Source organism: Anguilla anguilla, chromosome 19 (genome assembly GCF_013347855.1).
Source record: "Anguilla anguilla isolate fAngAng1 chromosome 19, fAngAng1.pri, whole genome shotgun sequence".
In the NCBI taxonomy this organism is placed as follows: Eukaryota; Metazoa; Chordata; class Actinopteri; order Anguilliformes; family Anguillidae; genus Anguilla; species Anguilla anguilla.
The window spans coordinates 16949079-16961101 of record NC_049219.1 but is presented as its reverse complement, the minus strand read 5'-3'; the positions used below and the strand labels follow the sequence as shown (position 1 = coordinate 16961101).

The window sequence follows — 12023 nt, the reverse complement described above, 5'->3', positions numbered from 1 at the left end:
GGGTTGTTCTGACTGAGCTGTGTGGGGGGGGGGTTGTTCTGACTGAGCTGTGTGTGTGTGGGGGGGGGTTCTGACTGAGCTGTGTGGGGGTGGTGTTCTGACTGAGCTGTGTGGGGGGGGGGGGGTGTTCTGACTGAGCTGTGTGGGGGGGGTGTTCTGACTGAGCTGTGTGGGGGGGGGGTGTTCTGACTGAGCTGTGTGGGGGGGGGGTGTTCTGACTGTGCTGTGTGGGGGGGGGGGGGTGTTCTGACTGTGCTGTGGGGGGGGGTGTTCTGACTGTGCTGTGTGGGGGGGGGGTGTTCTGACTGAGCTGTGTGGGGGTGGTGTTCTGACTGAGCTGTGTGGGGGTGGTGTTCTGACTGAGCTGTGTGGGGGGGGGTTCTGACTGAGCTGTGTGGGGGTAATTAACATTTTGGTTAACGAAAGTTGGGGAAATGATTCGTGCTAAGGAACATTGGGAGAATGATTTCTATGAGTTTATGAGGTCTTGGGGCTTTTTATGGGTAATCCAGAGTGACTAATGATAACTCTGTTTTAAAATTGCACTCACTTCCTGCCCAGCCATATCAGATTTCACCCCCCCGCCCCCACCATGGCAAATGGACAAATATTTTCCTAAGACCATTGCCCGATCTGAGCCTGCCTTAATGTACCTTTAAATAGAGAAAGTTTCACAGTAATGTCCATACCGGTGAACAGCTCGCTCCTGTGAGTCCTGTGTACTGCAGGATCACTGCACACGTGCACAGCACCCAAACCATGCCCAGAGCAGCAAGGCATCTTCCTCATCCTCACTCAGCGCCCATTTGCCCATGCTCAGTCCTGGACAAGCTCTAAAGCTAATTCTGGCCACGGGAGCTTCATCTCTCCTGAGCACATGCTGAAGGACACCAGACCTGCTCTGCTAAAGCAGCAGTTTGGTTTAAACGACCTGTGGAAGGTAATGGGTGTAAGATCAAATCACCAGGAAACATGAGAGTACTTTATGGGCACAGTAAATTGCTTCTCTTGGTGGTAGGTCTTTATCTTGGTGTAGACATAGACTGATTTTCTGAGAAAGCTAAATAGTTTACAGAGGGGATTGTGTTTCATGTTGGTTTTGGTTATTTATCAAAAAGATATTACAACTTTGACTGATAGCATCTGAAGGCTGTCATAAGAGAATTCATTGCATTTGAAAGAAAACCAAAGGAATTTTGAGCTTTTGGTTTGTCGGGGAGAACACATTCTCAGCTCTTTGAGATTGGGTAGATAGTCTCACAAACATTATAAAAGGGCTGCCGCAGTCTGCTGGCTTTCTGATCCCGTGGGAGCTCTGAGGCAGCTGGTAATGATCAAATGACAGCATTGCACAACCCTGCACTACTGACCCTTCATATCACTCATGCATCAAACCAAAGTATTTGCATAACAATTGTCACTAAAGCTGCATAGTATATGGTGATGTCTGAGAGCTACTATGACAACTGTAATTCATCTGTGATCTACAACATACACAGGCAGTTAACTGCAGGTCTGTCCAGAGACAAATATTTCATTTAAATATTAAATATTAACCTTTTTTTATTAACCTTGATGTATTTCTTATTCATGAAATTCATAAAATCAGACAAGGACAAAGATGTGCATGCAGGACAGAAGCATGCATGCAAGACAGAAGCATGCATGCAGGACAGGAGCATGCATGCAGGACAGGAGCATGCATGCTGGACAGGAGCATGCATGCAGGACAGGAGCATGCATGCTGGACAGGAGCATGCATGCAGGACAGGAGCATGCATGCAGGACAGAAGTGTACATGTAGGACAGGAGGGAGCGTGCAGGACATGAGTGTGCATGCATGACATAAGCGTGCATGCAGGACAGGAGTGTGCATGCAGGAGAGTGCACATGGAATGACCAAGCATCAAGGTGAGTCTCAGTGGAAGAAATGAAGTACCTGTGCCAGTGCGGACTCTGACTGGCGGCCCCACAGAGTAACACATAATCGGCCGTAACATGGCCCAGAGAGGGAGGGAACCAGTCAGCTGGGTTGACTGTGCCTCATTGCTCACCAGCGACCCCTGCTGCTCAAGCTGCACAGGAAGTGTCCTCATCAGCTTGCGGACTGCGGCGTGAAAAGGAGCAGCCGTGTGACATCACGTGTGAGAGGAGAGCATGCGCTCGTCTGCGCTCGTCTGCGCTCGTCTGCGCTCTGCACGGACAGCGGAGGCTGCACTACGGCTGCAGAACGTCACTGGACATTCTGAACTGGGAAGAAAAAAAGGAGAAGCGTAAAAAATGTGCGCATGTAAAATAAAGCAGAAGGCCCCAGACAGGTCCTTCAACACTGAGTGTGCGTGTGTGTGTGTGTGTGCGTGTGTGCGTGCGTGTGTGCGTGCGTGCGTGCGTGCGTGCGTGCGTGCGTGCGTGCGTGCGTGCGTCTGTGTATGTTTGTGAGATTGGGGAATACAGAAAGAGACCACAGACATGTGAACTGGCACTGGTCTTACAGCACTGGGAGCTCTCTGTCTTTCTCTCTCTCTCTCTCTCTCTCTCTGTCCGTCTCTCTCTCTGTCCGTCTCTTTGCCTCTTTCACTCTTGATCAACTAAACACCTCCAGCACAGCATTTACATTATATACATGACACATATAATAAATACATTGCCCTGGTTTGTAAAAAAAAACTCTTAAATATGATGGTGGTGATATAAGTTTAAAATTCTGAGGTCTGCAATGCTTCCCATATGTATGTGCAATGTACAACTTAACTTTTCATATAAAATAAAATGCTTGGCTCAGTGACACTGCTAATATGTTATAGTACAGATTATTTTTTCAAAATCATGATGAATCTGACTCCAAACACTTTCTTTTCCACTTTTTGAATTGTGACACATAGGATTATTTTTGTAGATTTGTGGTAAACAGTACAGGTTCTAAACCTCAATCTTCCATGGGGTGATCTTGTATTTATCTGCAGTGCCCCCTTGTGGAAGAGATTATATTAAATACACCGGTCTCCGATTCCCTGCTCAGACCCACATTAATGCGTCCAATCCCAACAGCCTCTGCTCAAGACCTGGCAGTGTGTGTGTATCCGTGTTTGACTGCGTGCATACGTGTGCACGTGCGTGTGTGTGTGTGTGTGTGTGTGTGTGTGTTTGAGTGTGTGCATACGTGTGCACGTGCGTGCGTGTGTGTGTGTGTGTATCCGTGTTTGAGTGCGTGCATACGTGTGCACGTGCGTGTGTGTGTGTGTGTGTGTGTGTGTGTTTGAGTGTGTGCATACATGTGCACGTGTGTGCGTGTGTGTGTGTGTGTGTGTGTTTGAGTGTGCGCATACGTGTGCACGTGCGTGCGTGTGTGTGTGTGTGTTTGAGTGTGCTCATACGTGTGCACGTGCGTGTGTGTGTGTGTGTCTGTGTTTGAGTGCGCTGTAGTCATGTGTTGTTTATGTAACAGCTGTAATGTGAGCACATGCGCTGCAGCTGAAAGCCTCTGTGTGTGGCTGGAGCAGCGCGAGCTGCGGGTCGCAGTTTTAACCTGAAGCCTCAGGTGTGAGCGCCTGTGCTGCTGATGGCCGGGAGTCCGCTCCAAATTACCCAGAGTGCTGCAGGCACAACGGCCCCATGCTGCAGAGTAACAAAGGCCCGCCCCACCCATGCGTTCCCTTCAATTACTCCCACAGATCTATAAACTCAGCAGCACAGCATCACTGAACCAGTCAGCCACAGTCTCTGATTAGGTTAAATGAGACATTTTGCATTCCTGAAAGAAAAACAAAAAGGAATTTTATTTTAAATGGCTGCATTCCAAACCACTCATCACACTCCCCCTCAGTAAGATGGAGCCCAGATCACTGCTCCGGGTGTCATGTGAGGAGTGTGCAGTGCTCACTGTTCTGGTTGTCATGTGAGGAGTGTGCAGTGCTCACTGTTCTGGTTGTCATGTGAGGAGTGTGCAGTGCTCACTGTTCTGGTTGTCATGTGAGGAGTGTGCAGTGTTGCCGTGCTTCGGTTGTCATGTGAGGAGTGTGCAGTGTTGCCGTGCTAAGAGAGGGGCCCTCCTCAAAAGGACAGAGTCCTGCTGTGATTGGTTGGGAGGGTCACATGGCAGGAAGTGTGCACAGAGCCAGGCGTACAGAGGGATGAATTACTACGTGTCCCACACATCTACAGCGGGTCTGTTTTTTGTCTGCTGTGTTCAATTTTGATATAACTGGACTGGCTCCCACATTCTACTGTGGCTGAGCTCTGTTCAGTTCACACATGTTCACGAGTCCAGTCTTATGGCCACAACACACCACAACTATAGCAATTACTGCATTTCAAACCAGAAAAAAGATTTCATATAATAACATCATTTGTGTTAGCTAAAGGTTAACTAGTTGCCCCTGCCTAAAATTACAGACATATGTAGCAAGAATAATAAACAAAAAATACAATTTGTGGACAGCTCATTGCCCTCTGGACACCGAGACAGAGACTGAAACTGAGAGACTGAGACAGACAGACTGGGAGTGAGAGTGAGAGACTGAGACAGAGGGACTGAGTGACAGAGACTGAGAGTGAGAGACTGAGACAGACAGACTGGGAGTGAGAGTGAGAGACTGAGACAGAGGGACTGAGTGACAGAGACTGAGAGTGAGAGACTGAGACAGAGAGACTGGGAGTGAGAGTGAGAGACTGAGACAGAGGGACTGAGTGACAGAGACTGAGAGTGAGAGACTGAGACAGAGAGACTGGGAGTGAGAGTGAGAGACTGAGACAGAGAGACTGGGAGTGAGAGTGAGAGACTGAGACAGAGAGACTGGGACTGAGAGTGAGAGACTGAGACAGAGAGACTGGGACTGAGAGTGAGAGACTGAGACAGAGAGACTGGGAGTGAGAGTGAGAGACTGAGACAGAGGGACTGAGTGACAGAGACTGAGAGTGAGAGACTGAGACAGAGAGACTGAGAGTGAGAGTGAGAGACTGAGTGTGAGAGTGAGAGACTGAGACAGAGGGACTGGGACTGAGAGTGAGAGACTGAGACAGAGAGACTGGGAGTGAGAGTGAGAGACTGAGACAGAGGGACTGAGTGACAGAGACTGAGAGTGAGAGACTGAGAGTGAGAGTGAGAGACTGAGAGTGAGAGACTGGGACTGAGAGACTGGGACTGAGAGTGAGAGACTGAGACAGAGAGACTGGGAGTGAGAGTGAGAGACTGAGACAGGGACTGAGTGACAGAGACTGGGAGTGAGAGACTGAGACAGAGAGACTGGGAGTGAGAGTGAGAGACTGAGAGTGAGAGACTGGGACTGAGAGACTGGGACTGAGAGTGAGAGTGAGAGACTGAGAGTCAGAGACTGAGACAGAGGGACTGAGAGACTGAGACAGAGAGTGAGAGACTGAGAGTGAGAGACTGAGAGTGAGAGACTGAGTGTGCTTTATTACATACAGCCTCTAGTCATGTTGGAATAGCTGCTCTACGCACAGATAAAACATTGCAACATAAAACAGATCGGACATCCCTACAGTTTACATTTTGCCACATTTCCTCCACTTCCCAGTGGGTGTACAGCAAACCAGAGATCAGCTGTGATCATGTGACCATGACTAACTGCCATTTCCAACTTTAGCATCAGAGATATTTCTGCTGATGTGGCACTTTTTTGTTTATTTTTTTAACCAAAGTTGTTCCTCAGCACAGAGGACCGTGGCTGCCATGGTGGGCGCAGCTGATGAGCTCAAACCTACAGCTAACAGCAAACACAGCGGCTACAGAGGGGCTTTACCTGCGAGCACATGAAGACACACCCCTCTCACCAACGGGCGGGGCTACTCCTGTCATCTGAAAAACCATAACAATAAAAAATGCAGGGGGATCAGAGGACATGAGAAACACGGCAAGCCCCTACAAGTCAATCAAGCCGCTGAGCACGAGTTATCATTATCATTTGTTCACCAACCAGTTTTTGAGGGGACAATAACCTCTTTCTGATGCGTTCCTAAATTTAGCCCATAAATTCAAATGCAATGAACTACATATGAGATCAAAATATTTCACACAGAAAACTAGAAATAAACACAGGGACTTTGTGAACATATGCTGAATTCTGCCCTGACCATGTAATCAGCAACAGGCATTTATCGCCAGTAAAGACGGAATAGTTCACTCCAAGCTTCATTCTGAAGGACACAGCCTCAGCAGACAGAATGCCTGCTGCAGACACAGGCACAGCTTCTAAAAACACTTTGCTTCAGTCCATGAGAATTTCTCTTTGATAGTTCAATGCTTACGTGTGACTAATGGAATTCAGAGCTCCAGTGAACTGGTCCACGCGGAGCAAACTGAGTGTATATCAAACTTCCCTGGGACTGTTTTTTTAGGAAACTGGGGAGGGGAGCGGAATAATGACAAATACAATGTGTATGTGTGTGCGTGTGAGAGTGTGTGTGTGTGTGTGTGTGTGTGTATGGGTGTGTGTGTGTATGACTGTGTTCTGAGGGATGGTAGGTGTGTGTGTGCGTGTATGTGCTGAGGGATGGTAGGTCTGTGTGTGTGTGTGTGTGCTGAGGGATGGTAGGTCTGTGTGTGTGTGTGTGTGTGTGTGTGTGTGTGTGCTGAGGGATGGTAGGTCTGTGTGTGTGTGTGTGTGTGTGTGTGTGCTGAGGGATGGTAGGTCTGTGTGTGTGTGTGTGTGTGTGTGTGTGTGTGCTGAGGGATGGTAGGTCTGTGTGTGTGTGTGTGTGTGTGTGTGTGTGTGTGTGTGCTGAGGGATGGTAGGTCTGTGTGTGTGTGTGTGTGCTGAGGGATGGTAGGTCTGTGTGTGTGTGTGTGTGTGTGTGTGTGTGTGTGCTGAGGGATGGTAGGTCTGTGTGTGTGTGTGTGTGTGTGTGTGCTGAGGGATGGTAGGTCTGTGTGTGTGTGTGTGTGTGTGTGTGCTGAGGGATGGTAGGTCTGTGTGTGTGTGTGTGTGTGTGTGTGTGTGTGTGTGCTGAGGGATGGTAGGTCTGTGTGTGTGTGTGTGTGTGTGTGTGCTGAGGGATGGTAGGTCTGTGTGTGTGTGTGTGTGTGTGTGTGCTGAGGGATGGTAGGTCTGTGTGTGTGTGTGTGTGTGTGTGTGCTGAGGGATGGTAGGTCTGTGTGTGTGTGTGTGTGTGTGTGTGTGTGTGTGCTGAGGGATGGTAGGTCTGTGTGTGTGTGTGTGTGTGTGCTGAGGGATGGTAGGTCTGCGTGTGTGTGTGTTCGGAGGGATGGTAGGTCTGTGTGTGTGTGTGTGTGTGTGTGTGTGTGTGCTGAGGGATGGTAGGTCTGAGTGTGTGTGTGTGTGTGTGCTGAGGGATGGTAGGTCTGTGTGTGTGTGTGTGTGTGTGTGTGTGCTGAGGGATGGTAGGTCTGTGTGTGTGTGTGTGTGTGTGTGTGTGTGTGTGTGCTGAGGGATGGTAGGTCTGTGTGTGTGTGTGTGTGTGTGTGTGTGCTGAGGGATGGTAGGTCTGTGTGTGTGTGTGTGTGTGTGCTGAGGGATGGTAGGTCTGTGTGTGTGTGTGTGTGTGTGTGCTGAGGGATGGTAGGTCTGTGTGTGTGTGTGTGTGTGTGTGTGTGTGTGTGTTCGGAGGGATGGTAGGTCTGTGTGTGTGTGTGTGTGTGTGCTGAGGGATGGTAGGTCTGTGTGTGTGTGTGTGTGCTGAGGGATGGTAGGTCTGTGTGTGTGTGTGTGTGTGTGTGTGTGTGTGTGTGCTGAGGGATGGTAGGTCTGTGTGTGTGTGTGTGTGTGTGTGTGCTGAGGGATGGTAGGTCTGTGTGTGTGTGTGTGTGTGTGTGTGCTGAGGGATGGTAGGTCTGTGTGTGTGTGTGTGTGTGTGTGCTGAGGGATGGTAGGTCTGTGTGTGTGTGTGTGTGTGTGTGTTCGGAGGGATGGTAGGTCTGTGTGTGTGTGTGTGTGTGTGTGTGTGCTGAGGGATGGTAGGTCTGTGTGTGTGTGTGTGTGTGTGTGTGTGTGTGTGTGTGTGTGTGCTGAGGGATGGTAGGTCTGTGTGTGTGTGTGTGTGTGTGTGTGTGTGTGTGTGTGTGTGCTGAGGGATGGTAGGTCTGTGTGTGTGTGTGCTGAGGGATGGTAGGTCTGTGTGTGTGTGTGTGTGTGTGTGTGTGCTGAGGGATGGTAGGTCTGTGTGTGTGTGTGTGTGTGTGTGTGTGCTGAGGGATGGTAGGTCTGTGTGTGTGTGTGTGTGTGTGTGCTGAGGGATGGTAGGTCTGTGTGTGTGTGTGTGTGTGTGTGTGCTGAGGGATGGTAGGTCTGTGTGTGTGTGTGTGCTGAGGGATGGTAGGTCTGTGTGTGTGTGTGTGTGTGTGTGTGTGTGTGTGTGTGTGTGTGTGTGTGCTGAGGGATGGTAGGTCTGTGTGTGTGTGTGCTGAGGGATGGTAGGTCTGTGTGTGTGTGTGCTGAGGGATGGTAGGTCTGTGTGTGTGTGTGTGTGTGTGTGTGTGCTGAGGGATGGTAGGTCTGTGTGTGTGTGTGCTGAGGGATGGTAGGTCTGTGTGTGTGTGTGTGTGTGTGCTGAGGGATGGTAGGTCTGTGTGTGTGTGTGTGTGTGTGCTGAGGGATGGTAGGTCTGTGTGTGTGTGTGTGTGTGTGTGTGTGTGTGTGTGTGTGTGTGTGTGTGTGTGTGTGTGTGCTGAGGGATGGTAGGTCTGTGTGTGTGTGTGTGTGTGCTGAGGGATGGTAGGTACTGCGGTACTGGGTCTGAATGAGCCGGAGCACAGAGCTGCAGATGATCAGGCGGTCAGTGACAGGCGAGGGCTCTGGGAGCGTCTCCTCTGTGTGAGGAACTAGGCGGGCGCTGGAGGAGATCCGCGCAGCGCGTAAAGAGCGTTACACATCGTATCCGTACTCTGGCTCTGCTGGCCAGGAAATGACATCGTCTGCCTGCTGCGTTTTCCCCTGACGTCTGTCCTGCTTTCTCTGAGCCATGATCAAGCGCAGTGTGTCCATCACATGCACTGTGGCTGCAGCCAAAGGCCCTGTCTCACTCAAATCCAGTCTGGAGTGTTTCAGAACAGTGTCACTGATAAGCAGTGATGGTGAGGGGGAGGAGTTTGTCAGACCCGTGTCACTGATAAGCAGTAATGGTGAGGAGAAGGAGTTTATCAAACCAGTGTCACTGACTGGCTATAATGGTGAGGGGGAGGAGTTTATCAAACCCGTGTCACTGACTGGCTATAATGGTGAGGGCCGGAGTTTATCAGACTTGTGTCACTGATTGGCTATAATGGTGAGGGCCGGAGTTTATCAGACTTGTGTCACTGACTGGCTATAATGGTGAGGGCCGGAGTTTATCAGACTTGTGTCACTGACTGGCTATAATGGTGAGGGCCGGAGTTTATCAGACTTGTGTCACTGACTGGCTATAATGGTGAGGGGGCGGAGTTTATCAGACTTGTGTCACTGACTGGCTATAATGGTGAGGGCCGGAGTTTATCAGACTTGTGTCACTGACTGGCTATAATGGTGAGGGGGAGGAGCTTATCAGACTTGTGTCACTGACTGGCTATAATGGTGAGGGGGAGGAGTTTATCGGACTTGTGTCACTGACTGGCTATAATGGTGAGGGATGGAGTTTATCAGACTTGTGTCACTGACTGGCTATAATGGTGAGGGGGCGGAGTTTATCAGACTTGTGTCACTGACTGGCTATAATGGTGAGGGGGCGGAGTTTATCAGACTTGTGTCACTGACTGGCTATAATGGTGAGGGGGCGGAGTTTATTAGACCTGTGTCACTGATTAGCTATAAAGGTGACGGGAGGAACTTGAAGCTGGCCTGCACTGTGTGTTTTTATGCTGGCTGGGTCTGCGCAGAGATGCTCTGAGAAAGAGTGGGCAGGTGGTTTGTGTGCAGGAAAGATGGAGAATCGAAGGTGTACACATCTGATAAATATAGCATCATCTGCCCAATGGATATGCAATCATAGCAGAACATTAGGACATTTAGGCACATGTTAGAAACACTCTTTCATTAAGGGGGAACCAGCAGAAAAACCAGCCAGTACAGAGTTTGTCTCTCTAGACACAGTCATTATACAGGCTTCCTCTGATTCCCATGTTGGCAGAAGAAATAAACAAACTGCATTATTCAACACTACTGAGCAGTTAACGGTCTCAGGACAGGCCTCACAGTGGTGACCTGAGGGCTCTGGTGTTATAACGGACCTGTATAACCAAACTAAAAATGTGGCAACAACAAGGATTCCATCAGTCTTAGCATACACAAGACTTTCCTGTTTTCCCAGACTGGTCAAAAATCTGAAGTCATCTGTAAACTATAATTATAATCTGTAAGTTACAGCAAGAAGATTTCCATATGTTTCTGGATTGCTTTTTTCCCTGAAGACCTTCCTTGAAGACAATATTTTTCTCGCTTATGCAAGTGTGTTCAGTTAACGGAACATTTTGAATGCTGTAAAACCAAAATAAAGTCTGGAATCCAGATGAAAAAAGTTGCAAAAATATTTCCAATACCCTTTTTGGACAGCAATATAAGCTAAAGTGGTAAACCTTCCATACCAGGAATTAATAAACCTTTAAGAATCATAACAGCCAGATTCACCTCAGAGAGAATGTGAAAAACAGAACACTGGGACATCTCCGGACACGCTGCAGAAAGGCCAGGGCTGGGCCCGTGGAAAGTGCCAGTATTGGGCACTATGGACAGAAAAACATTCTGTAATGCCAGCACAGCCAGCCATGACCTCTGACCTCTGAACCTGAACACGCTGGAGCTTTGGCTGTAGCACCTGTAGTAAAGGTCAGTGGCAGTGACAATCAGAGCCAGACACTAGAGGGACGAAGAGAGCTTGAGCCACTCAGATCCAAGGCACTGGTCTGGAGAGGCATGGGCTGGCATTCACCTCATTTAGACCTTTTAGGCACCTGCTTGCAACTCCAACTGGAGGTTTTTCTAGCATTTTCCTTCTTCATATCAGTGGAGATATGAACCTGTTATTGCTGGGTAGTGTGGTGCCAAATCTGCAATGTGAGAAGGGGAAGACAAGTGTTTAAATATCAAAGAAAGAAGCATCTGGCACTTTATTAGATTGAGCATAAAGATCAGAGCATAAATTCCTGGAATTAATCGATTACATTGAAATTCTTTGATGATAATTCCATGTATTCCACCCAAATATGCACTCAACGTACAAGTGGAAACTATCTGTCCAAGAATGCATATTCTGTATCCAAAATCACATTCTTGGACAACATGCACAAATGAACACATAAGAAAATACTCAATTCAAATCTGACTTTGATAAGACTTCCATGATGGTGGAGGGAGGGCAGGGTAGGGTGAGGTAGGGTAGGGAAGCGTAGGGTTGCGTAGGGTAAGGTAGGGTAAGTTAGGGTAGAGTAGCATAGGGTAGGTTAGCGTAGGGTAGGGTAATGTGGGGTGGGGTAGGGTAGGATAGTGTTGGGTAGGTCAGGGTAGGGTAGGGTAGCGTAGGGTAGGGTAGGGTAGTGTAGTGTAGGGTAGGGTGGGGTAGCGTAGGGTAGGGTAGGGTAGGGTAGCGTAGGGTAGTGTAGGGTAGGGTGGGGTAGGGTAGGGTAGGGTAGGGTAATGTGGGGTGGGGTAGGGTAGGATAGTGTTGGGTAGGTCAGGGTAGGGTAGGGTAGCGTAGGGTAGGGTAGGGTAGTGTAGTGTAGGGTAGGGTGGGGTAGCGTAGGGTAGGGTAGGGTAGGGTAGCGTAGGGTAGTGTAGGGTAGGGTGGGGTAGGGTAGGGTAGGGTAGGGTAGGGTAGCGTAGTGTAGGGTAGGGTGGGGTAGCGTAGGGTAGTGTAGGGTAGGGTGGGGTAGCGTAGGGTAGTGTAGGGTAGGGTAGGGTAGGGTAGCGTAGGGTAGGGTGGGGAAGAGTAGGGTAGCGTAGGGTAGGGTGGGGTAGGGTAGGGTGGGGAAGAGTAGGGTAGCGTAGGGTAGGGTGGGGTAGTGTAGGGTGGGGAAGAGTAGGGTAGCGTAGGGTAGGGTGGGGTAGTGTAGGGTGGGGAAGAGTAGGGTAGGGTAGGGTAGC

The 12023-nt window shown here is 49.4% G+C and overlaps 1 long non-coding RNA gene across 1 annotated transcript in view; it reads right to left on the bottom strand.

The window, feature by feature from the left end:
• Nucleotides 1–2167: 2167 nt before the first annotated feature.
• The window catches only part of LOC118219122, a 48522-nt gene continuing 38666 nt past the window's right edge, over nt 2168–12023 (bottom strand). Inside the window, exons 4-5 of the long non-coding RNA XR_004763662.1 lie at nt 5760–5815; nt 2168–2250 (exon numbers count right to left, since the gene is read on the bottom strand). This is a non-coding gene — a long non-coding RNA (uncharacterized LOC118219122). The remainder of the gene's footprint in view (nt 2251–5759; nt 5816–12023) is intronic.